We start from the raw sequence: 18,738 nt of genomic DNA, 5'->3' as shown, positions 1-18,738 counted from the left end.
GCAAAATCTTCTCTTTCTCCACAAATTTATGGAGTCTCACGCTCAACACTCACGGCGGCTCCCCATCTCTAGGCTTTTGCCTCAGGGACCTATGCGCTTGGTCCACTTCAGGGGCCTTATCTTGCACCCCTTCTGCCACCAGCCCGCCAGCATCTTTGAGACGTACCTCGTGGCCCTCACATCATCCACTCTTTCAGACAGGTCCACTATTCGCAGGTTCTGCCTACTTGAGGTATTCTCTTGCTCCTCTACCTTTGCCCTCAATGATTTACACAGGTCCCCTAGGAGCCCCACCTCCACCTCCAGAGCCACCACACGATCGTTGTGGTCCAAGATCACTCCTTCGATCTCCCTAATCTGCGACCCCTGCACCTCCAAACACTTTTCCACTCGTTCGATCAAACTCTTCAAAGGGTACCGCAGCTCCCTCGATGGCCTTGGAGCGTTCTTCCTGTATTTCCTTCCTCTGCTGCCGGAATTTCTCCTGAATATAAGCCATCAACTGCTCCAGCTGGGGCCTTCCAGCTTGAACAAACAACAAAGAACAAAGAAATGTACAGCACAGGAACAGGCCCTTCTGCCCTCCAAGCCCGTGCCGACCATGCTGCCCGACTAAACTCCAATCTTCTACACTTCCTGGGTCCGTATCCCTCTATTCCCATCCTATTCATGTATTTGTCAAGATGCCCCTTAAATGTCACTATCTCGGACCACAACAATCGTGTGGTGGCTCTGGAGGTGGAGGTGGGGCTCCTAGGGGACCTGTGTAAATCATTGAGGGCAAAGGTAGAGGAGCAAGAGAATACCTCAAGTAGGCAGAACCTGCGAATAGTGGACCTGTCTGAAAGAGTGGATGATGTGAGGGCCACGAGGTACGTCTCAAAGATGCTGGCGGGCTGGTGGCAGAAGGGGTGCAAGATAAGGCCCCTGAAGTGGACCAAGCGCATAGGTCCCTGAGGCAAAAGCCTAGAGATGGGGAGCCGCCGTGAGTGTTGAGCGTGAGACTCCATAAATTTGTGGAGAAAGAGAAGATTTTGCGTTGCGCCAGGGAGAAGCGTACTTGTGACTGGGAGGGGAATAAGGTTCAAATTTATTAGTAAGAAGTCTTACAACACTAGGTGAAAGTCCAACAGGTTTGTTTTGAATCACGAGCTTTCGAAGCACTGCTCCTTCCTCAAGTGAATGAAGAGGTAAGTTCCAGAAACATATATAGAGGCAAGTTCAAAGATGCAAGACGATACTTTAAGTAATAATAATAATATATGCGAGTCTTTGCGGGTAATTAAGTATTTTCAGGTTCAAATGGAGCAACTGGAGAGAGGGATAATCACAGATTAAAGAGTTGTGAATTATCTTAAGCCAGGACAGTTGGTAGGATTTTGCAAGCCCAGGCCAGATGGTGGGAGGTGAATGTAATGCGACATGAATCCAAGGTCCCGGTTGAGGACGTATTTTTGTGTGCGGAACTTGACTATTAAGTTTCTGCTCGGCAATTTTGCATCAGGCCTTCCCTCACATACATGCTTACACTGGCTGCTGCAGGACAGGCTTTCTCCAACTTTTTAGCCTGGTCTCCCACTGTCTTTTGCCGGGTTTGGTAACCAACAAATATACCACTACTGGGGGAAACTACTCCTCCAACCTTCACCTATGCCTTTTCATCAAAATTCCACCCAGTATCGGGTAAAAAGAGCTCTATTCTGTGCCATGAAGCAGGAGATGCCCTGTAGGTGTGGCATTGTTAGTCAGGGTTGCATTGTTAGTCAAGGACAGTATTATGGTGGCAGAAAGGACGTTCGATGAGGACTCGTCTACTGAGGTGGTATGGGCTGAGGTCAGAAACAGGAAAGGAGAGGTCACCCTGCTGGGAGTTTTCTATAGGCCTCCGAAAAGTTCGAGAGATGTAGAGGAAAGGATTGCAAAGATGATTCTGGATAGGAGCGAAGGTAACAGGGTAGTTGTTATGGGGGACTTTAACTTTCCAAATATTGACTGGAAACGCTATAGTTCGAGCGTGTTAGATGGGTCCTTTTTTGTCCAATGTGTGCAGGAGGATTTCCTGACACAGTATGTAGATAGGCCAACGAGAGGCGAGGCCATATTGGATTTGGTACTGGGAAATGAACCTGGACAGGTGTTAGATTTGGAGGCAGTTGAGCACTTTGGTGATAGTGACCACAATTCGATTAGGTTTACTTGAGCAATGGAAAAGGATAGGTATATACCACAGGGCAAGAGTTATAGCTGGGGGAAAGGCAATTATGATGCGAAAAGGCATGACTTAGGATGCATAGGATGGGGAGGGAAACTGCAGGGGATGGGCACAATTGAAATGTGGAGCTGGTTCAAGGGACAGCTACTGTGTCTCCTTGATATGTATGTCCTTGTCAGGCAGGGTGGAAGTGGTTGAGCGAGGGAACCATGGTTTACTAAAGTAGTTGAATCACTTGTTAAGAGGAAGAAGGAGGCTTATGTAAAGATGAGATGTGAAGGTTCAGTTAAGGCGCTCAAGAGTTACAAGTTAGCTAGGAAGGACCTAAAGAGAGAGCTAAGAAGAGCCAGGAGGGGACATGAGAAGTCTTTGGCAGGTAGGATCAAGGATAACGCTAAAGCTTTCTATAGATATGTCAGGAATAAAAGAATGACTAGGGTAAAAGTGGGGCCAGTCAAGGACAGAAGTGGGAAGTTGTGCGTGGAGTCCGAGGAGATAGGAGAGGTGCTAAATGAATATTTTTTTGTCAGTATTCACACAGGAAAAAGACAATGTTGTCGAGGAGAATACTGAGATACAGGCTACTAGACTAGAAGGGCTTGAGGTTCTTAAGGAGGAGGTGTTAGCAATTCTGGAAAGTGTGAAAATAGATAAGTCCCCTGGGCCGGATGGGATTTATCCTAGGATTCTATGGGAAGCTAGGGAGGAGATTGCTGAGCCTTTGGCTTTGATCTTTTCCTCATCATTGTCTACAGGAATAGTGCCAGAAGACTGGAGGATAGAAAATGTTGTCCCCTTGTTCAAGAAGGGGAGTAGAGACAACCCCGGTAACTATAGACCAGTGAGCCTAACTTCTGTTGTGGGCAAAGTCTTGGAAAGGTTGATAAGAGATAGGATGTACAATCATCTGGAAAGGAATAATTTAGTTAGAGATAGTCAACACGGTTTTGTGAAGGGTAGGTCGTGCCTCACAAACCTTATTGAGTTCTTTGAGAAGGTGACCAAACAGGTGGACGAGGGTAAAGCAGTTGATGTGGTGTATATGGATTTCAGTAAAGCGTTTGATAAGGTTCCCCACGATAGGCTATTGCAGAAAAAACAGAGGCATGGGATTCAGGGTGATTTAGCAGTTTGGATCAGAAATTGGCCAGCTGGAAGAAGGCAAAGGGTAGTGGTTGATGGGAAATGTTCAGCCTGGAGTCCAGTTACCAGTGGTGTACCACAAGGATCTGTTTTGGGGCCACTGCTGTTTGTCATTTTTATAAATGACCTGGAGGATGGCGTAGAAGGATGGGTGAGTAAATTTGCAGATGACACTAAGGTCGGTGGAGTTGTGGACAGTGCGGAAGGATGTAACACGTTACAGAGGGACATAGATAAGCTGCAGAGCTGGGCTGGGCTGGGTGGCAAATGGAGTTTAATGTAGAAAAATGTGAGGTAATTCATTTTGGAAGGAATAACAGGAAGACAGAGTACTGGGCAAATGGTAAGATTCTTGGTTGTGTGGATGAGCAGAGAGATCTTGGTGTCCATGTACATAGATCCCTCAAAGTTGCCACCCAGGTTGAGAGGGTTGTTCAGAAGGCATACGGTGTGTTAGCTTTTATTGGTAGAGGGATTGAGTTTCGGAGCCATGAGGTCATGTTGCAGCTGTACAAAACTCTGGTGTGGCTGCATTTGGAGTATTGCGTGCAGTTCTGATCGCCGCAATATAGGAAGGATGTGGAAGCATTGGAAAGGGTGCAGAGGAGATTTACCAGAAGGTTGCCTGGTATGGAGGGAAGATCTTGGGCAAAATTCTCCTACCCACCCCGCCACATTTCTGCGTCGACCGGCCGGCGGGAGTCTCCGTAACACCGGCCGGTCAATGGGGTTTCCCATTGTGGGGCAGCCCCACGCCGTCGTGAAACCCCCGGGCGCCGGCAAAACGGAGACTCCCGCCGGCGGAGAATGACGCCCCTTATGAGGGAAGGCTGAGGGACTTGAGGTTATTTTCTTTAGACAGAAGAAGGTTAAGAGGTGACTTAATTGAGGCATACAAGATGATCAGAGGATTAGATAGGGTGGACAGTGAGAGCCTTTTTCCTCGGATGGTGATGTCTAGCACGAGGGGACATAGCTTTAAATTGACGGGGTGATAGGTATAGGACAGATGTCAGAGGTAGGTCCTTTACTCCGAGAGTAGTGAGGGCGTGGAATGCCCTGCCTGCAACAGTAGTGGACTCGCCAACATTAAGGGTATTTAAATGGTCATTGGATAAACATATGGATGATAAGGGAATAGTGTAGATGGGCTTTAGAGTGGTTTCACAGGTCGGCGCAACATCTAGGGCCGAAGGGCCTGTACTGCGCTGTAATGTTCTATGTATGCGAACACTCACACCATGGCCACCACTGGAAGTCATCCACAGGACAAACGGCAAAGGGTGGGGGGGAGAGACAGGACACCCCCTGTCACGATAATCACCTGGAACATGAGGGAACTTAATAGCCCACTCAAAAGATCCCGAGTCTTTGTCCACCTAAAAAGCCTGAGGGTCAACGTAATCTTTCTCCAGGGGATGCAACTAAGAGTCAAGGAATAACAGATGAGGGTAAGGAAGAGTTGTATGGGGCAGGCATATCAGGGGGGTGGCAATCCTATTTAACAAGAGGGTAGCCTCCACGACAACCAGCATGGTGACCGGCCTAGGGGGGCAATACATAATGGTGAATGGGGTTCTGGAAAGGGCCCTAGTGGTACTAATGAATGTGCACGGCCAAAACTGGGACGACGCCAAGTTCATCAAAAAAGCAATGGTAGAGATGTCCAACCTCGACTCCAACCAACTGATCATGGGGGGTGACTTTAATTCCATCCTGCACCCGAAGGCAGGTAGGTCAAACCCCAAATCAGGGGTAAAATCAGGAATAGGTAAGGGACTGACCATCTTCACAGAGCAGATTACGGGGGAGGGTGTTTGGATGTGGTGGGAGTGGACCCGTGGAGGTTCAGCCACCTGAGGAAGAAGGCGTTCTCCTTGTTCTCACATGTCCACAAGGCTATTCCCAAATAGACTTCTTTGTGATGGGGAAATTGGTGCTTCCAGGGGTAGTAGGGATGGAATACTCCGTAACAGTAACCTCGGACCACGCACCTCAGTATGTGGATGTGAGGTTGGAAATGTGTTGGGCCCAGCACCCCCCATGGAGGCTGGCCACAGCCCACCTCGCTGACCAGGTTTTTTGCAAAAGGATGACACTAGCCATCGACACATACGTAAGCAGCAACCAGAATGGGGAGGTTGAGGGTGCCTCAATCTGCGATAATCATAAGTTTGGGGTGGGGCTGGATGCATGGCTTAGGGGTTGGCGCAGCCGGGGATTGAGTGCTTTGGGGACTTGTTTACAGGAGGCACATTTGCGGGGCTCGAGGATGTGGAGGAAGTGAATGAATTGCCCATGGGGAATGGTTTTAGGTACCAGCAGGTTCGGGGCTATGTAAGGAAAGATGTGCCATCCTTTCCTGGGCTGCCGCCCTTGGGGTTGCAGGACAAGGTGCTGTGGAAGGATGAAATAAGGGAGGAGAAGGTGGCGGATATCTATAAGGAATTGATGAAGTGGGAGGGAGCCCTGGTGGGGGACATTAAGAGTAAATCGGAGGGGGAGGGGAGGTGAGGGCCGAGACATGGGCAGAAGCCTTGCGGAGGGTGAACGCGTCTTAGTTATGTGTGAGGTTCAGCCTTCTCCAGTCTAAAATGTTACATAGGGCGCATATGACGTTGGAGAAGATGAATAGGTTCTTTGCGGGGGTAGAAGATAGGTCTGGGCGGTGCGCGGGGAGGTCCGTGAATCACGGCCACATGTTCTGGGCCTGTCCAAGACTGATGGGGTTCTGGCAGGGTTCTTGGACGTGATGTCCGAGGAATTAGGTGTGGGGGTAGTTCCGAGTCCAGAGGTGGTGATATTTGGGTTGTCGGAAGACTCAGGAGTCCAGGGGGCAAGAGAAGTCGATGCTTTGGCCTTTGCCTCCCTGATAGCCTGGAGACCGGTTTTGTTAGTGTGTCGATACTCTGAGCCGCTGAAAGCCGGAGTGTGGGTGAGCGACCTGGCAGAATTCCTGAGGCTGGAAAAGGTCAAGTTCACTCTGCGAGGGTCAGGAGAGGGGTTCACCCAGAGGTGGAAGCCGTTTATTAATTTCTTTAAGGAGGATTGAGGGGTCAACAAGATGGGGGGGGGTAAGAGGGTTAAAATGGGAAGGTGATATGTGGCAGCGTGTTGCTATCAGCGGACAGGCAGGTTGTGGTTGTTTATTGAGTTTTGTTCTTCTGATATTTTGTATATATCTGTGAAAATGCCTTGAATAAAATATTTGAAAAAAACACTTCTTATGGAAGTCAAGCACCAAGCCTTCAGCTTGCTTTACCCCATTTGGATAGATACTTACAAAGCTTTGGTTATACCACCTCAACAGATAAAGCACTCATGTAATGTGTAGAGGGTTCCATCTTTGCTACTCCACTACTGGGCCGATATCTGGGGTTTGTATATCTGTGTGTGTCTCTCTCCAGCTGGCACCGAAACTTCAGAGACCAGGGGATGCCGCACTGGGACACCTCCGCGGGAGAGAGCACTGAATCAAGCCTGCCGTTTATCCCTAACCGGAAGCCTGAGCCTTATATCACACAGATATCCAGACCCCCACCAATGCCCAGGTGATTCTCTCTCTTGCCGGTGGTAAAACACCCACCCGGTTCCTACTTCGCTGGAGTAGCTTTCCCAAGAGAGAGAATAGGACACTGCTGTTTATTACCTAACCAGCAGCCTGTCCTGAGTGAACGGGTTTGAATCGTTCACGATAACCCCAGATTCTCGACCCCGGAATTAAGGTGAGGAATATTTTAACAATGACTTGGTCAGAGATCGCTGGTGAGAGATTGAAGAATTTAAACGACTCCAATTTATCAGCAAATCGAGGTTTATTGCAAAACCCAGGTCAAAATCATCAAACAGAAGACAATATAATAAAACCTTAAGCTCTAACACAAACTAAGTCTATTCAGGAAGTACTATAACGGACACAACGTAAAATCTTATCGTTACACAATTTTAACAATGGTACAAAACACAAATCAAGCCCCCTGCCCCAAAGCCTCAACCACTATCAAAGTCAAGGGAGTTTTGCACGCTGCTGCAGGGTACTTACAGTCCAAGGCTGCGGCTCGAGCGGGAGGTCAAGTCGAAGGTGGAGAGGTCAAGCCAAGAGACCCTCAATCGAAACACAGCCCCTTTTATATCCGTTTTACCTGGCTTTTTCCTGTGTTCGGCCAGCCCCTTTTGTATTGAATCGGTAAGGTTTAAAGTTCCCGCTAGTCCCGCCCCCTTTGAGCCGGTCAGACCTGTCAAGATGGGAGTACCTCCCCTAGGTCCACCTCCAACTTGGTGGTTTGAGCTTGGCGCAGGCTCCGCCCCCTCCGACCATGGTTCCTGTCACTCAGACCTTCCAAGATTGGAGTACCTCCCCTAGGTCCGCCTCCAACTTGGTAGTTTGAGCTTGGCGCGGGCTCCGCCCCCTCCGACCATGGTTCCTGTCACTCAGACCTTCCAAGATTGGAGTACCTCCCCTAGGTCCGCCTCCAACTTGGTAGTTTGAGTTTGGCGCGGGCTCCGCCCCCTCTGACCAGTGAGTTCCTGCCGGTGGCTTCTGTCAAGATTGGAGTACCTCCCCTAGGTCCGCCTCCGACTTGGTTTTTTCTACCGTTTATCTTTCCGGGGCTTTTCCAGCGCAATATACTAAGCCCAGGCAGTCTACTTTTTGAGATAACGAGGTTAAGCTCCCTTGTGAAGATTTTCAGTCTTCCATCTGCTCCGGAGATTGCTGCTATTCTCACCTCGCTATGTTGATGGGGTGTTGATTGGATTCTGCTCTGGTGGAGGCAAAGTCATTTACACCTGCATGGGGCTATGACCATCCCATTGTCCTGCTTGCAGGCAGGCCCCTTTGTATTACCATGCCCCTTTGTCTCTGTGTTTAATCTTATCTAGTTGTCTGGCTCCTTCTTCCTTGTTGCTCCGGGGGGGGGGGGGGGGGGGGGTTTGTAAGTATCCGTACACATACCCAGCTCAGCAGGCCAAGCCTGCTGGGAAATTTGGTTATGTTCCAGTCTCTGGATTTTACTCTTGAACAGTCCAAAAAGGGCCGAATTGCCCGAAAACCTGACAAATGGGTAACCATGGCAGCACACAACCAAGATGAATAGACTTCAGAAGGAATCAAGTGTAGATCGGGGCCACCCGTGACAATTTTTCTGACTGTTGCTATATTGTTAACACAATTAGTTGTGCTGCAGCATCAACCTGTTTAACCTTCTTACAAAGCTGATTACAGGAGCATAGTGTTTATGTTGCTCATCCAAAGGCCTGAAAGGATAGTCTTGAGGACATAAAAATTGTTACTCCCTTGTTCAAAAATGACTGCAAACATAAGCTCAGCAACTACAGGCCAAGCAGTTTAACTTCAATGGCGGACAAGCTTTCGGAAAGAATAATTAACAATCACTTAGGCAAATGAAGATTAATTAAGAAAAGCCAGCATGGATTTGTTCAGGGCAAATTATGTTTAACTAACTTGCCTGAGTTTTTTGATGAGGTAACAGAGGTGGTCGATGAGGGTAATGCTGACGATGTGGTGTACGTGGACTTCCAATAGGCATTTGATAAAGAACTGTACAACAGGCTTGTGAGAAAAGATACGTGCATGGAATAAAAGGGACAGTAGCATCAGGGATACAAATTTGGCTGAGTGACAGGAAACAAATAGTAGTGGGAAACAGTTGTTTTTCAAACTGGATGAAGGTCAATGCGCCAGGTTGGAGAATCCCCATGGGGACGCGAGAATCGCGTCACGCCACCCCGACGATGGCTCGTCAATTCTCGGGCGCCCACGGGATTGCCGCCGCGCCGGTCGGGGGCCCTTGAAAGTGGCCCCATGGCGATTCTCCAGGCCCCAACAGGCCGAGTGGCCGCCAAGTTCAGCTGAGTTCCGCCGGCGTAGGTCACGTATGGTCCCACACGGCGGGACCTGGAAGTTCTGTGAGCGGGTATCATCCTGGTGGGGGGGGCAGGGGGATCCGACCCCAGGGGGGCCTCCACGGTGGCCTGACCCACGATCGGGGCCTACTGATCGGCGGGCGGGCTGGTTCCGTGGGGGCCTATCTATGCCCTCCGTGCTGGGCCCCTGTAGGGCACCGCCATATTGCCCGGGGGCCGGAGCGGAGAGGGGAACCCACGCGGATGCGCGAAATCATGCCGGCCATGGCGCGCATGCGCGAACACGGGCCGGCCATAGCCCACATGCGAATACTCGCGCCGGCCATGCCACACCGGCTGGAGCTGCGGGGACCACTCCGGCCTAGGAAGGGGAGCATAGCTGGTTTAGCACAGGGCTAAATCGCTGGCTTTGAAAGCAGACCAAGGCAGGCCAGCAGGACAGTTCAATTCTTGTACCAGCCTCCCCGAATAGGCGCCGGAATATGGTGACTAGAGGCTTTTCACAGTAACTTCATTTGAAGCCTACTTGTGACCATAAGCGATTTTCATATCATTTCATTTCATTTCATGATCGAGGCCCATTGGCGCCGGAGTGGTTGGTGCGGCTTTTCACGCTGGGGTCAGAACTTGGCTGCGGAATTGGAGAATCCCGGCCAATAGTGGAGTTCTCCAGGGATAGGTGTTACGATACCATCTACAAGATGCATTGCAGTAATTCATCAAGGTTCCTCAGACAGCACCTTCCAAACCCACGACCACTACCATCTAGAAGCACCATGAGCAGCAGATACCACCTGGAGGTTCCACTCAAGTTACTCACCACCCTGACTTGGAAATATATCGCTGTTCCTTTCGTGTCACTGGGGCAGAATCTAGGAACTCCCTTCCTAACAGCATGGTGGGTTACCTACACCTCTGGGACTACAGCAGTTCAAGAAGGCAAAGCACTGCCACCTTCTGAAGGGCAACTAGGGATGGGCAATAAATGCTGGCCTAACCAGCGACACCCACATCCTGTGAATGAATAAAACAAAAGACCCCTGCTCTTCCTGATATATATTAATAACCTAGACCTTGATGTACAGAGCACAATTTTAAAATTTGCAAATGATACAGAACTTGGAAAGATAGTGAATCATGAGGAAGATTGTGTTAAACTTCAAAAGGACATAGACAGGTTGATGGAATGGATGGACAGGTGACAGATGAAATTAAATGTAGTGAAGTGTGAAGTGATACATTTTTTTTTAATAAACATTTTATTCAGGTATTTTTTTGGCATTGTAACAGCAGCAATATAAACATAGGTGTCCCGGATGGCGCGTTCCATGTGCTGCGAGGCCGTGACGTCCTTGTAGTTACAGTTCCGAGCGAGTACCCTCAGGTCGCGTAGATATTCCTCCAGCGATTCCCCGGGGTGTTGGCGACGTGTGGTGAGGAGATGCCGCGCGAACACTTCGTTCACCGGCCTCACGTAATGTCTTTTCAGGATCACGACCGCGTCCTAGATTAGTAAAAAGATTCTGTGGCTCACTCGGGCGTTGAGGAGTCTCAACTTGTGTGCCTCGGTGACGGCGGGCGAGGAGGAGGCCTCAAAGCAGCTGAGCCAATGTGAGAAGATTCCTTTGGCTTCAGCTGCCTGTGGGTCGTGTTCCAGTCGATCAGGTTTGAGGGTGGCTTCCATTGCGATATCTTAGCTTATTAAATTGATGCGATCATCAATTCACACGAGACGATTAGTAGAAGTGAACAGTGGTTTTAATAAGCTATATCTGTGCCTGCCTGCGACTGCTCTGTACTGAATGCCGCCTACAGGCTGCAGGTTTATATACCACCACCGAGGGGGCAGAGCTACAGGCTAAGCCCACAGGGGTATCAACATAATACAGTACAATAGAGTGGTGAATTGCAGTAGCAGTACATTCACCACAGTGTGCGAAGGCCCTGAGCCTGGCACTGTATTCATCCTCCCGCTGGAGCAGTGTCCCACGTAGGTCCGACTCCTCTCTGCTCCCGGAAGGTGAGTGAAGGCCCTCGAGCCTGGCGCTGTATTTTTTCTCTCCCAGTAGAAGTGTCCCTCGCAGGTCCGACTCCTCACTACTCCTGGAAGGTAAGTGAAGGCCCCCGAGCCTGGCGTTGTATTTATTCTCTCCCTGTAGCAGTGGCCTACGCATGTCCGGCTCCTCTCAGCTCCCGGAAGGTAAGTGAAGTCCCCCGAGCCTCGCACTGTATTTATTCTCCCCCTGTAGCAGTGTCCCAAGCAGGTCCGACTCCCCTCTGCACCTGGAAAGTAAGTGTGGTAGTCACCGCTGTTGTATTATTTTGTATATACTGCACTGCATACAAGGGTATTATGGTAAGGCCAATATACTACAGGTACGGGGGTAGATCCCTGCCTGCTGGCTCCGCCAAGTAGGCGGAGTATAAATGTGTGTGCTCTCCGAACTGCAGCCATTTCGGCAGCAGCTGTAAGAGGCCACATATAAAGCCTCAATTACTCTCTACTCTCGTCTCGTCGTAATTGATAGTGCATCAATTTATTACGCAGAGATTTTACAACGATGGATCTCTGCATCAAGCCTGATTGCCTGCAGTTGCATCCTCAAGCAGACAACGCCAAAAAGGACTTCGCACATTGGCTAGCTTGCTTTGAAGCATACATGGATCTGCGACAGACCCAATCCCAGAAGCACAGAAGCTCCAGATTCTGTTCACGCGGCTGAGCTCCGATGTCTTTCCCCTCATCCAGGACACGCCTACCTATGCAGAGGCAATGGCGCTACTGAAGGAGAACTACGCTCAGCAGACCAACAAGATCTACGCCAGGCACCTCCTGTCCACACGGCACCAACTTCCCGGTGAGTCTGTGGAAGATTTCTGGAGTGCCCTGCTCGCCCTGGTGAGAGACTGTGATTGCCAGGCCATTTCGTCTGCTGAACATTCTAACCTGCTAATGAGAGACGCGTTCGTTACGGGCATAGGGTCGGCCTACATCCGCCAGTGCCTCTTAGAAGGGGCTACGCTTGACTTCGCGGCGACCAAGAAACTAGCGCTCTCGCTCGCAGTCACCTCACGCAACATACAGACGTATGCCCCCGACCGCACGGCCCACCCCTCCTGGGCACCGTGGACCCCGCCAGCGGCCACCCCATCGTGGACCCCATTAGCGACCGCCCCCAGCCAACCCCACGCCTGCGCCGCGTGACAGCCAGCCAACCCCGGGGGACACAAGTGCTACTTCTGCGGACAGACAAAACACCCCCGGCAGCGCTGCCCGGCGCGGAGCGCGCTCTGCAAGGCCCGCAGTAGGAAAGGACATTTCGCTGCAGTGTGCCAGGCCCGCTCAATCGCCGTTATTGTCCCTGCACCCACCGCGTTGGTCAGTGAGGAGAGTGAATCACCTGCCGGCCAGGTAATGCCTCCAGTGTCTCACAGCTTCTCCGATGGCATGTGCCTCCTTTTCGACAGAGGAGTGTTGAATTTCGGAGGCATGGAGGGTACGGGAGAAGAAAGTCTCGGGCCTGCCCGTCTAGTTGAGCGTGGCAGCCAGAGCGAAGTCCAACGCATCGCTTTCCACTTGAAACAGGATGGACTCATCCACAGCGTGCATCGCGGCTTTGGCACTGTCTGCTTTAATGCAGTTGAAGGCCAGCCGGGGCTCAGCTGTCAGGGGAAAAGTGGTAGATTTGATCAGTGGGCGGGCCTTGTCCGCATAGTTGGGGACCCACTGGGCATAGTAGGAGAAGAACCCCAGGCATCTCTTCAGGGCCATGGGGCAGTGGGGGAGGGGGAGTTCCAGGAGGGGGCGCATGCGGTCGGGGTTGGGCCCCAGGACTCCGTGTTCCATGATGTAACCAAGGATGGCCAGGCGTGTCGTGCGAAAGACGCATTTCTCTCTATTATAAGTGAGATTTAGGAGTTTCGCGGTGTGGAGGAAGCGCCGGAGGTTCTCGTCATGGTCCTGCTGGTCACGGCCACAGTTGGTGACGTTGTCCAGGTACAGGAACGTGGCCCGCAGCCCGTACTGGTCAACCATTCGGTCCATTTCCCTTTGGAAGACTGAGACCCCGTTAGTGACACCAAAGGGAACCCTGAGGAAGTGATAGAGGCGGCCATCTGCCTCGATGGCAGTGTATTGGCGGTCCTCCCGGTGGATGGGAAGCTGGTGGTATGCAGACTTCAAGTCGACTGTAGAGAAGACCCGATACTGCGCAATCTGATTGACCATGTCAGATATGCGGGGGAGGGGGTACGCATCGAGCTGCATGTACCGGTTAATGGTCTGACTGTAATCGATGACCATCGGGTGCTTCTCCCCAGTCTTGACGACCATCACTTGGGCTGTCCAGGGGCTGTTACTAGCCTCAATAATCCCCTCTCGCAGGAGTCGCTGGACTTCTGACCGGATGAAGGCCCTGTCCTGGGCACTGTAGCGTCTGCTTCTGGTAGCGACGGGCCTACAGTCCGGGGTGAGGTTTGCGAACAGGGAGGGTGGGGCGACCTTAAGGGTCGTAAGGCTACAGACAGTGAGGGGGGCAGGGGTCCGTTGAACTTCAAGGTAAGACTCTGGAGGTGGCATTGGAAGTCGTGTCCCAATAATAGGGCAGTGCAGAGGTGGGGGAGGACGTAGAGCCTAAAGTTGGTATCCTGTACGCCTTGCACAGTGAGGGTCGCAACACAATACCTGCGGATTTCCACAGCATTGGATCCGGAAGCCAGGGAGATTTTCTGGGTCGCGGGTAGGATGGGGAGGGAGCAGCGCCTTACCGTATCCGGGGAGTGAAGACCTCTGAGCCTCGCGCAGTATTAACTCTCTCCCTGTAGAAGTGTCCCACGCAGGTCTGACTTCTCTCTGCTCCCGGAACGTAAATGAAGGCCCCCAAGCCTCACGTTGTATTTATTCTCTCCCTGTAGATGTGTCCCATGCAGATCCGACTCCTCTCTGCCCTGGAAGGTAAGTGAAGGCCCCCGAGACTCGCGCTGTATTTAATCTCTCCCAGTCGAAGTCTCCCTCGCAGGTCCGACTCCTCTCTGCCCCCGGAAGCTAAGTGAAGGCCCCCGAGCCTGGCGCTGTATTTATTCTCTCCCTGTAGCAGTGTCCCTCGCAGGTTTGACTCCTCTCAGCCCACGGATGGTACATGAAGGCCCCCGAGCCTGGCGCTGTATTTATTCTCTCCCTGTAGTAATGTCTCACGCAGATCCGTCTCCTCTCTGCCCCCGGAAGGTGAGTGACGGCCCACGAGCCTGGCGCTGTATTTCTTCTCTCCCAGTCGAAGTGTCCCTCGCAGGTCTGACTCCTCTCTGCCCCCGGAAGCTAAGTGAAGGCCACCGAGCCTGGCGCTGTATTTATTCTCTCCCTGTAGCAGTGTCCCTCGCAGGTTTGACTCCTCTCAGCCCACGGATGGTACATGAAGGCCCCTGAGCCTGGCGATGTAATTTTCTCTCCCTGCAGAAGTGTCCCACGCAGGTCCGACTCCTCTCTGCTCCCGGAAGATCAGTGAAGGCCACCCAGCCTGGCGCTGTATTTATTCTCACCATGTAGAAGTTGAGGCATGATCAGTTGAACAAAGACTAGAGTTGGATACAACTAAGGCTTTATTGCTCTAAGATGTGTGGCCTCCCACAGCAGTTGGCGAAATGGCTGTTGAATGGAGGCCACGCATATTTATACTCCGCCTACTGGGTGGAGCCAGCAGGCAGGGACTACTGGCGAACCTGTAGTACAGGTCCTGCCTTACATCACCTAATACAGGTGCAACAGTGCTTTACCACATTCACCCCCTGTTAAAATTGAGTCCGGCGGGGTTGGTGGAGAACTATCTACAGCAATGAATTTATATTTACAGTACTTGATTAGAAAAAAATATGTCTTTTGAAGTCCAGTGCCAGTTAGAGATTTAACCGGTCTGATGCCTTGATGTTCCGCTGGAAGCGACGTAGTGGTGGCGGCGATGTCGATGCTGGCCTGATGTTCGGTGACTCCGGGAGCATGCCAAAATCCTCTTCGTCCTTGGGAGTGGGCAGGGGAAGGACGGATGGACCTGGTAGGGTTAATGCTGGGAGCGCCGGGGGAGGAGAGGGTGGCGCCGGGCTGGAGAGGTGTGTGTGTGGAACCTGCTGGTGCCAGGTCTCTGAGGGAGACAGTATCTTGGCGGCCGTCGGCATACTGGGGGTTGGCATGGAGCAATTGCACCCTTTCTACCAACGGATCCGCCTTGTGGAGGCGGACGTGCCCACGGAGCAGGACTGGTCCTGGAGCTGCGAGCCAAGTCGGGAGCGACACCCCGGACGTGGACTTCCTGGGGAAGGCAAAAAGACGTTCATGGGATGTGTTGTTAGTAGCGGTGCACAGCAGTGACCAAATGTATGGAGTGCATCAGGGAGGACCTCCTACCAGCGAGAGGCTGGGAGGTTCCTGGACCGTAGGGCCAGTTGGACGGCCCTCCATACCATCGCGTTCTCCCTCTCTACATGCCCATTTCCCCGGGGGTTATAGCTGGTCGTCCTGCTGGAGGCAATACCCCTGCTGAGCAGGAACTGACGCAGCTCATCACTCATGAATGAGGATCCCCTGTCACTGTGGATATAGGCGGGGAAACCGAACAGAGCGAAGACAGTGTTTAGGGCTTTGATGACGGTGGCAGACGTCATGTCGGGGCATGGGCTGGCGAAGGGGAACCTGGAGTCCTCATCGACTACACTGAGAATATACGTGTTTCAGTCGGTGGAGGGGAGGGGCCCTTTGAAATCCATGCTGAGGCGTTGAAAGGGGCGGGAGGCCTTCACCAGGCACGCACGGTCCTGTCGGTAGAAGTGCGGCTTGCACTCCGCACAGACCTGGCAGTCCCTGGGTATTGTTCGTACTTCCTCGATGGAGTAGGGCAGGTTGTGGGCTTTTATGAAATGGTACAACGGTGTGACTCCTGGGTGACAAAGGCTGTCGTGTAGGGCCCGGAGTCGATCTACTTGTGCGCTGGCACATGTACCTCGGGATAGGGCGTCTGGGGGCTCGTTGAGTTTGCCGGGGCGATACAAAATCTCGTAATTATAGGTGGAGAGCTCGATCCTCCACCACAAGATTTTATCATTTTTGATCTTGCCTCGCTGTGTGTTATTGAACATGAAGGCTACTGACCGTTGGTCAGTGAGGAGAGTGAATCTCCTGCCAGCCAGGTAATGCCTCCAATGCCGCACAGCTTCAACGATAGCTTGGGCCTCTTTTTCGACGGATGAGTGCCGAATTTCTGAGGTATGAAGGGTGCGGGAAAAGAATGCCACAGGTCTGCCTGCCTGATTGAGGGTGGCGGCTAGGGCGACGTCCGATGCGTCGCTCTCTACTTGAAAGTGCAGTGCATCCCGGCCTTGGTGATATCGGCTCTGATATGGGCGAAGGCCTGCTGTGCCTCGGCCGTCAGAGGAAAATAGGTGGACTGAATGAGTGGGCGGGCCTTGTCCGCATAGTTTGAGACCCACTGGGCATAGTACGAGAAGAACCCCAGTCAGAGTTTGAGGGCCTTGGGGCAGTGGGGGAGCGGAGCTCCATGATGGGGGCGCATGCGGTTGGGATCAGGCCCCGGAACTCCGTTCTGGACCACATAGCCGAGTATGGCTAAGCGGGTCGTGCTAAACATGCACTTCTCCTTGTTGTAGGTGAAGTTGAGGAGAGTAGCGGTGTGGAGAAATTTGGCAAGGTTGGCATTGTGGTCCTGCTGGTCATGGCCGCAGATGGTGACATTTTTATGGGTACAGGAAGGTGGCCCACAAACCGTACCGTTCGACCATTCGGTCCATCTCCCTTTGGAAGACCGAGACCCCGTTGGTGTCGCCGAAGGGAACCCTGAGGAAGTGATAGAGACGACCGTCCGCCTTGAAAGCGGTGTATGGACGCTCCAATTTACGAATGGGGAGCTGGTGGTAGGCAGATTTGAGGTCTACCGTTGAGAAGACCCGGTACTGTGCAATCTGATTGACCATGTCAGATATGTGTGTGAGGGGGTACGCGTCGAGCTGCGTGTACCGATTGATGGTCTGGCTGTAGTCCACGACCATTCTGTGTTTCTCCCCAGTTTTAACGACTACCACTTGGGCTCTCCAGGGGCTGTTGCTGGCCCCGATAATGCCCTCCCGAAGCAGCCGCTGGACCTCGGACCTGATGAAGGTCCTGTCCTGGGTGCTGTACCGTCTGCTCCTGGTGGCGACGGGTTTGCAATCCGGGGTTAGATTGGCGAAGAGGGAAAACTGATCGACCTTTAGGGTCGCGAGGCCGCACACAGTGAGGGGTGGTAGGGGCCCGCCGAATTTGAGGGTTAGGCTCTGGAGGTTACACTGGAAGCCCAGGCTGAGTAGTAGGGCAGCGCAGAGATTAGGAAGGACGTAGAGGCGGAAGCTGCTAAATTCTATGCCCTGTACCATGAGTGTGACCGTGCAGAACCCCCTGATCGTGACGGAATGGGATCCGGAGGCCAGGGAAATTCTTTGCTGGTGGGGTGTACCGCGAGGGAGCAGCGCCTTACCGTATGAAGCTTTCGGTGCTCCCGGAGTCCAGCAGGCAAGAAGTCACGTGGCCGTTGATTTTCACACTGTTCGATGCGGTGGCCAGGTGTGCGGACGAGACTGGTCGATCGTCACTGAGGCGAGTCGTGGTCGGTCGTCGCTGACGTCGGATGGTTGGGATCCTGGGGGGCCCAGGTCCTGGAATGCTGTCGGTGTCCATGTCCCGTGGGGGAGACAAGATGGCGACGCCTGAAGATCCTGCGGGCGACAAGATGGCGGTGCCCATGGGCCACAGGTGGACTGAGGGGGAGAAGATGGCGGCGCCACTGGCCGCACATGGCCCCGGGAGGTGAAAATGGCCGCGTCCACTGGCTGCGCGTGGTCCGGGGAGGTGAAGATGGCGGTGCCCATTGTGTGTAGGCTAGGGCGTTGGGGGCGATAGTGGTGACTGCGCGGGCCTGGCACACCGCGACGAGTTTAAGAGCCGTGAGGTTATGCTGCAACTGTACAAGACCTTGGTTAGACCACATTTGGAGTATTGTGTGCAGTTCTGGTCACCTCATTATAGGAAGGATGTGGAAGCATTGGAAAGGGTGCAAAGGAGATTTACCAGGATGCTGTCTGGATTGGAGGGTAGGTCTTATGAGGAAAAGTTGAGGGAGCTAGGGCTTTTCTCATTGGAGCGAAGGAGGATGAGAGGTGACTTAATTGAGGTGTATAAGATGATGAGAGGGATAGATAGAGTGGACGTTCAGCGACTTTTTCCTCGGGTGGATGTAGCTGTCACAAGGGGGCATAACTATAAGGTTCATGGTGGAAGATATAGGAGGAATGTCAGAGGTAGGTTCTTTACTCAGAGAGTGGTTGGGGCATGAAACACACTCCCAGTTATGATAGTGGAGTCGGACACTTTAGGAACTTTCAAGCGGTTATTGGATAGGCATATGGAGTGCACTAGAATGATTGGGAGTAGGTTGATTTGATCTTCGTTTCAGACTAGTTAT

The 18,738-nt window shown here is 52.2% G+C and overlaps 1 long non-coding RNA gene across 1 annotated transcript in view; it reads left to right on the top strand.

Annotated features, from left to right (window-relative positions):
- LOC140413013 (uncharacterized) overlaps positions 1-18,738 on the top strand; it is a 62,911-nt gene that overhangs the window by 7,314 nt on the left and 36,859 nt on the right. Inside the window, exon 2 of the long non-coding RNA XR_011942202.1 lies at positions 14,156-14,195. This is a non-coding gene — a long non-coding RNA (uncharacterized lncRNA). The remainder of the gene's footprint in view (positions 1-14,155; positions 14,196-18,738) is intronic.

This window comes from Scyliorhinus torazame, chromosome 1 (assembly GCF_047496885.1).
Source record: "Scyliorhinus torazame isolate Kashiwa2021f chromosome 1, sScyTor2.1, whole genome shotgun sequence".
In the NCBI taxonomy this organism is placed as follows: Eukaryota; Metazoa; Chordata; class Chondrichthyes; order Carcharhiniformes; family Scyliorhinidae; genus Scyliorhinus; species Scyliorhinus torazame.
Note: the sequence above shows the minus strand (reverse complement) of the source record. Positions and strands in the feature narration are given on the sequence as shown.